This window comes from Solanum pennellii, chromosome 1 (genome assembly GCF_001406875.1).
Source record: "Solanum pennellii chromosome 1, SPENNV200".
NCBI classification, from domain to species: Eukaryota; Viridiplantae; Streptophyta; class Magnoliopsida; order Solanales; family Solanaceae; genus Solanum; species Solanum pennellii.
In genome coordinates, this window is record NC_028637.1 from 19168535 (window position 1) to 19176334 (window position 7800).

The following is a 7800-nucleotide window of genomic DNA, read 5'->3' on the forward strand; positions in this document are numbered from 1 at the left end:
TTGATAAGAAATCTGTTAGATAATTTTGACTAACCTAAACTTTAAATGGAAATAAGTTCCCTATCAGACAACTCACCGCGTTTCAAATGTGTTCCTTTCGGACACCCATTTGCCGAATAAAGGCTAGACTATGCCTTACCCCATTTATACTCTCGAGCTCAGTGTTAGGATACGGTACTAGGGTTCACCCATTGTGGCATAACCTCATGTTGACCCACTCCTTAGGGCATTAGTAAAGCAGTTTTGGTTTCGCGATCTCTATCTCGTGAAAGCCGAAAACACATGGGTGAGTTTATATTTGAACTACAAACCAATTAAGTTAAACCAGAACCACTAGGTGTAATCACCATTACACAACATCTAACCTCTTACAAATCATGACCCAACAACAATATCAACACAAATTTGCTAAATCACACCCTACGAATAGGGTTTTTAGCCACATATCAAGCAATAAAAAATTACACCTAAATTGACAATGAAATCATATGGGAATAAGAAATTAAACATAAATATGCGCAAAGGAAGATGAATAGGGAAGACCCACTTCAAACATGCAAAATATGAAACCCTTCTTTCAGTAAGTCTTCTACAAACCCCTCTCAAAACCTGAGAGAATATGCAAAGAAAAATAATCTAATGCCTCTAAACTATAAAAAGGTTTGGAAATCTGAATATAAAACTTACGGCTAGTATTTATAGATTTCATATTAAGTTCTTCGGTGAACCACTCGACTAGGTTACTCGTGAACGCGAAACTACTCGATCAATCACCCTTCTTCTAGTTCATCGTCGTTTTGTGCTTGCCTTTAGATTCTTCAATTTCTTTACCATTGGGCAGTATTGCATTGTTTCGCGAACCTGTTCGGTGATGCCTCGAATACTCCTTTCGTTGACTTTTTACCTTATTTCTTCTAGGCTTCACATGATTAGAACAAAGGGCGGCGTAATTCCAGTCGGTGACTCGCCAAGTTTTCTTGGCGATGCTCATTAAGCTTCAGTTTCTATTATAATAAATCTCAAAAAATTCCAATTTTAGTACTCATCTATATACATTCTGAAACTTTCAAATTTTTCTCTTGAAGAAATAATATTTATAAAAATTTTCTGAAAGATACTCTAAAACAATATCTTATTGTGCTTGAGAAAAATAATGAGTTAGTGATGAATATTATATATCAAGCACATTAAAATAATAAGATTTCATTCCCAAAATGAATAAACGATATACCATTGTTTGTCTATTGAAGAGATAAAATAACAAAGCATACACATTTTATTTTGTGTCTGAAAGTTAATGCAATACGTACCAGTCGTAAATCCATTTATGTAGAACAACTTTAGTAAAGTAACTTTGTAAGGTGAGAGAAATGAATATTGTTGGCTTGTTTCTATTGTATATTCAATTTATTTCCATGAAGGAAATAACAATTAATAAACTTTCCTAAAGGAACTGACAATAATGTCAAAATTACCGATTTGATAAAAAAAAATTTAAGTGTTAATCACGAAAGATAATGAAATTCTAAAAATGTGCATATTATCTATTCAAAATATATTGAAGAACTAGGAAATTCTTCAAAAAAAGTTTATATTGTTTGCTCTCATGAAATATATAAGAGGTCAAAAAAAACATGTGATAACTTAAAGAGATTTATCTATATAAAGATAGTCATGTGTGTGTTTACTATATACGTGCAATTTGACATTCATAGAGATTAATTATCGAGTTAAGAGAATTCGATTGTGAGAGTTATGTTCCTCACCTTGTAATCTTCTCTTTGTTTTCCCTCTCAAGACCCCTATATTTTTAAGAAATTCTTAAAAATATATATAGATAAAAGTGTCACATAAAATTAGATAAAAAAATTGTGTCATCAAATATAACTATGTTAGTTAAAAATTAAAGAAATAATAAACAAAAAAGAAACACCATTATTTGTCTATAGAAAATTCCAAGTAAACTTATCATGAAGATGCTTTTTTTATTATTTTTTTTGCCAAAAGTTCCAGAATGTTACTTTACTTATGTGATTAATATTACTTTTTCTATCAATGGACTATAAATATTAACATTTCATTTTAATAAAGAATAACTCTCATTATTAATGTATGATAATTCTCCCCTTTTTAGTTATTATTGCTTTGTTGTTTCTCAACAAAATAAAAAGTAGCATGACAATAATGAGTGTGTAACACCAATTCCCTAGTAGTTGTGGAGATGATGGAAACTCTTAAAATTTTTCTTAATTAAAACTTACCTCAAAAGATTGAGATAGAATGTGAAGAAACTAACCTCATTGACAGAATGAGTCAGTTGTCTAACGCTATTATTGTTCAAATTCTTTCTAGATTGACCATATGAGATGCCTTCAGAATAACTACTCTATCTAAACATTGGATATACTTTTGGACTTCTATTGTCCATTAAGGAAATGAATTTGTGTACCCCCAGGCCATGTGAATAACAATACTCCTTGTTGTCATAAACAGTGTTCTCAATAGAAGTCCAAAAGTATTTCTAATGTTTAGAGGGAATAGTCGTTCTAAAGGCATCTAATATGGACAATCGAGAGAGGATTTGAAAAATAAGAGAGTTAGGCAGCTGCTTATTCTATCAATGAGACTAGTTTCTTCATATTTTTTCTCAATTTTCTCTTTTTTCTGAGGTGAGATTTTAATAAAAATACATTTCAGAGTTATCATCATCACCACTACTGCTAAGTAATTGGTCTTTCTCACTGATGGATATCATGCAACATTTTTTTCTTGAGAAACAACAAAGCGCTAATAACTATTAGAGGATATTTATCATACATTAATACTGAGAATTAGTGTTTCTAAAAATGAATTATTCATATTTTTATTCCATCAATAGCAAGAATAATTTTAATCACGCAAACAAAGTAACTTTCTAGACCTTTTGAAAAAAAAAGGAATCGTCATGATATGTTTACTTGTAATTAATTATAGATAATAATAGTGTCTCTTTTTTGTTCATTATTTCATTAATTTTCAACTATCAAAGTTATATCTTATGACACTTTTTATACACACACACATATATATATATACATGCATATATACATAATGATATATATATATATATATATATATATATATTTATATCTTTATGTATATATATATATATATGTATGTATATATATATGTGTGTATATAACTTAAAAATATAGAGGTCTGGAGAGGGAATATGAAAAATGTATAAATCATAAAAATATAGGGGTCTGTAGAGGGAATATGAAAGAGGACATTACAAGGCGAGGAACATAACTCTCACTAATGTAATAATGTTGTTTGACATTAATTATTTTCACATAAAGATCATTCATTTCACTGATGTTTACTTATACCCAAGCTAGCTAGTTTGACATTGAATATATTTGATAAATAGTTAAATCATTGCTTATGATAATAAAATTAAGTGTTGGTCTAGGATATGATATAGTGTATAGAATAAAAATGTTATGCGTCTGACCAACAAGTATGGCATATTTGATGTCATATCAATTGATTTAGGGTCGGGTACAAAATATTTTCCACCTAAATGTTTTTAATGTGCGATGTCTGAATTTATTCGATAAACATGGGAGTGGCCTTTGTTTAGGGAAACGAGACTACATCATTTGGACACGTGAATAGGGGTGAATATACAAACTAGTGAGGAGGTGTTAGGGGTTCTTCTAGAGGGTACGAGGATACTAATTCAAAAGATAATTCAAGGTAAATAATAGAAGCATTTTTTGAATCAAAATTAATCTCATATTTCAGTTTAAAATGCTCCTTTTAAATATCCCAAAAGGACATAGTATACGATATGAATTAAGCATGGTAAACCAGTAGGTTCCAATTGCAATAATCCTTACAACGGGGAAAAAGGAAATAATCATAATATGTAGGCAATATGCTCTCAAAAATATTATGACTTCTGAAACCTCATGCGAGCTTCAGGTAACTCATTAGTATGATACTCATTAAAATGTTAATTCAAGTCAAATGCTCCAAAAATTTTCTGACCCAAAGTTAACTCATATTTCAGTTGCAAATGATCTTGTCGAATGTTCCGGAAGGACAGTCTATGACATGCACAAAGCATGATAAAATAGCCGATTTCGATTGATAATGTCCTTAGAAACGGAAATTTTTTTATCATAATAAGGAGACAATGTATTCTAAAGTTTTATCTTAGGTTTTGTTTGTTTGTATTTAATGTTGGTATGAGTGTTCAAAACTAATGTTATTAACTGCATGTGTTTACATTAAATTTAAGCACTTATTTGAAATGAATAGGTCTTAGTTATTCAGATCTTATTAATAGGTATTTTGTTTGTGTATATTCACCCCCACTCCATCACAATCACCTAACACCACCACAATCATTACCGTCGCCGACCACCGTTGCACTCGCCAACCACATCAATATAATTTTATCTACCCCACCCCTACCAGAACTACTGTTGTTAATCATTACAAACAATGACCTCTATCATCACAAACTACCACCAACACATTATAAACCACTACATGCTCTTCAACCCCCACAAACAACACCGACATCAACTAACATCAACTAAATTCTACCTACACAACCACCTCTACCACCAAAATTACTAACAACTAACACCAACCACTACCCACAACACTGATGAAAAACCATTTTCACTATCACTAGAAAACATATATATTTTATTTCTTTATCATATAGTTTTTTTAATATATAAATTTATATTTTTAATATTAAATACTTTTTTATTTAAATTTTATATTTATTATTTATTCAATGTTCAAAGCTAAGAAAATATATTGATAATTAGAATGTGCATTGATATTCAGATATCTTAATCTTGTGAGAACAAATAATGCCTTATAAGTCCTCAAGCTATGGACTAGTAATTAATTCAGAAGAAAGGATTTACAAAATTGGTAATTAGAGAGTCAAACAATAAAATGTAAATCAGTTTCCTTGTGTATTTATGCTAGCTACTCAACATGTCAATTGAAAAAATCCAATTTGTATAATTATCAACAAATGAATCAATGAAGTAATGCTGTTTTTTCCTTTTATTTTTAATATGGAAAAGGCTTTCAAGAAAATTAAAATGGACTGGTACAATAACAAATATAAAAATACCTTAGTTTTCCCAATTTTGACATTCTCTTTTTGTCGAATCCAACACATAGTTTTTGTCCTTTCTAAACACCACCTCCTCTACGGCATCCTCCTTTTACACATCCAAATTGTCCTCCTCTGTTGCTTCCTCGTTACTATCCTTCGGTCCTGAAGTAGTTTAAAAAGGATGTTTTCGACAAGAAAAACATGACGAGGAAAGACATAGTATATCAAAGGGAAAGCTTGCTTCCAATAAAACTCTAAGTGGGAGTTTGGTTTGACTTAAAAAAACAAAAGTTCCCATTAAAGTTTACTTTCGCGAAAAAATTAAAAATATGAAGATTCTATGTTGGTCTGCACGACACCACATATAGGATATTTGAAACCATAAATATATAGAAAATAAAATGATAAAAATAAGAGGAATTTTTTCTTAATTTAAAATTTAAGGTGAAAATGTGAAATACAAACCCTGATGGCTTGAAAAACGAATGCAAACTTATACCAACATGAATAAATATAAAAGAGTTTAGACCACATATTTTCCTCAAACCTCTATACAATTTCCCTAAGATCCTCTGCTCTATCTTTCCCAAAGAGAGGGAAGTGCTTCTTAATGACATCTATTCTATACAACCATTTCAACAAAAGTTCAGCTTCAAATGAAAGGCATGATAAGAATGCAATATAGATAAATGCTTCAAAAATATATTAAAATATGTTGACTTCACGTTTTGTTGTGAAAGACTAAAACTTATTTTATTTAAAGAATATAAATAGTTATAATCCAATTACTTCACTATGGTGAAGTAATAGAAATCCCACAATTCACTTGGAGAAGTGAGTTTCTAAACAAATTAAATCTGCAAAAACAGTTTAATCCACATTAAACTGATAAATCACAAAAGAACCCTAGATTCCACATCCGAAATCATTAACAAAAACACAAGAACAAGGTGAATTTTTTTAAAAAAATATTGCACATTGTTGACAATCGTTTGACAAGTATAGAGAGGACGTTCAGTCCGCAAATCACCAGAATCCCTATCTCTGGCAGCAGCTTCACCTCTCTGAGCCTGAGCAACCATTTTTTTTACCATGCATCTCAATTTCTGACCTAAATGAATTTGTTTCTTCACAATCAAAATAGAAAAAAAAAAAAACATGTTACTAAATTTTAGAAGAAAATTACAAAATCAGAGATACACAAGAGTTTTATATTTGTAGAAAGGGCTTAGTCTTAAGGGCAGGGCCGTCTCGACCATAAGGCCACTAAAGAAATATCTTGGGCCCCAATTTTCTCCCAAATATATATATATACTATCTCTTTTGTTGTCTAGGTCATTTATATTATAACGATTATCATGAACCAACTGTATTGTGTTCTTATACTTACTTTTCTTCTTGTCACTATTTTATTCTATTATTATTAAATATTCTAAAATCTCATCTCAAACATTCTACATTATGTAAACACTATTGTTGTGTATTTATAAAAAGATCAAATTTGTTTTTGGTGTCTTATTCAAATTTTAAGTACCAACACTAATCAACATCATTTGGATATTATTATATCTACTTATAAAATTCTTCATAACTCTATTTCAATATCATAAATTTTTTTAAAAATTGAGTGGTTTCTTATTATTCAAACTTTATATTATATAATTTTTATTGAAAATAGTTGACATTGTTTACATTCTTACTTTATAATGCAAGTATCTTGCCTCTCTAGACGTCATTTGTATATCTAGACGGAGTATGATTTAATTATTCAATTTGAATGTCTACTAACAAATAGGGTCTCGTTATACGTTCGGCCTTAGGCCCCCAAACATGTTGAGACGACCCTAGTTGTTGGGTTTATGCCCAAAGGCTAAAATGTCTCCTTTTACAGACAGAGTGAGAGTCAAAATATTGTGTGTTTTGTATGGTAAGTTTGTTTAAATATATTCTAAATACTTTTTTTAATATTATTATATAATAAATTAGGGTACGATTATATGTTATCAAATAGAGAACTCAAAGGAATAATATTAATTGTTTCATTGCAGATTTACAATTTTTTTATCTATTGAACTTGTTCGCGCTTTATGTGATAATAAATAATGATAAGCTATGAATAATTATATAAAGTATTGTATAGATGAACATTTGTTTACAATATAATCATTAGGCCTTAATTTTTTAAAACAAAAAATAATACATAGATTCAATGCATAATTATTCTTTGGAGTTTTTAATGACATCCACTTTCTTAAGTTTATCTTTATTCAATAGTTTGCATCTAACTTTTTGAGTCAAACTAGAATATACAAATAATGAACATCTTCGTGTTCTGGAGCATTGGGCGGTATAGCATTGCTTTGCAAACCCGTTCAGCGATGCGCCAACTGATCCTTTGATTGCTTTTTGTTCCATTTCCTTCAAGGCTTCGCATGTTTGGAACAAAGGGCGGCGTACGTCTACTCAACGACTCACCAAGTGTTCTTGGCGATGCTCAGTCTTCAGTTTCTACATTCTTTTCAACCTTTTTGGTCCTTTTTACGCGTATGTGTTCATGCTTCAATTATAACTTGAAATACCTGGAAAAAAAATATTTTTCATCGAATATTGAGACCAAATAAGCATTATAGGACACTATTTATATTAAAATAAAACCCTAATTAAGT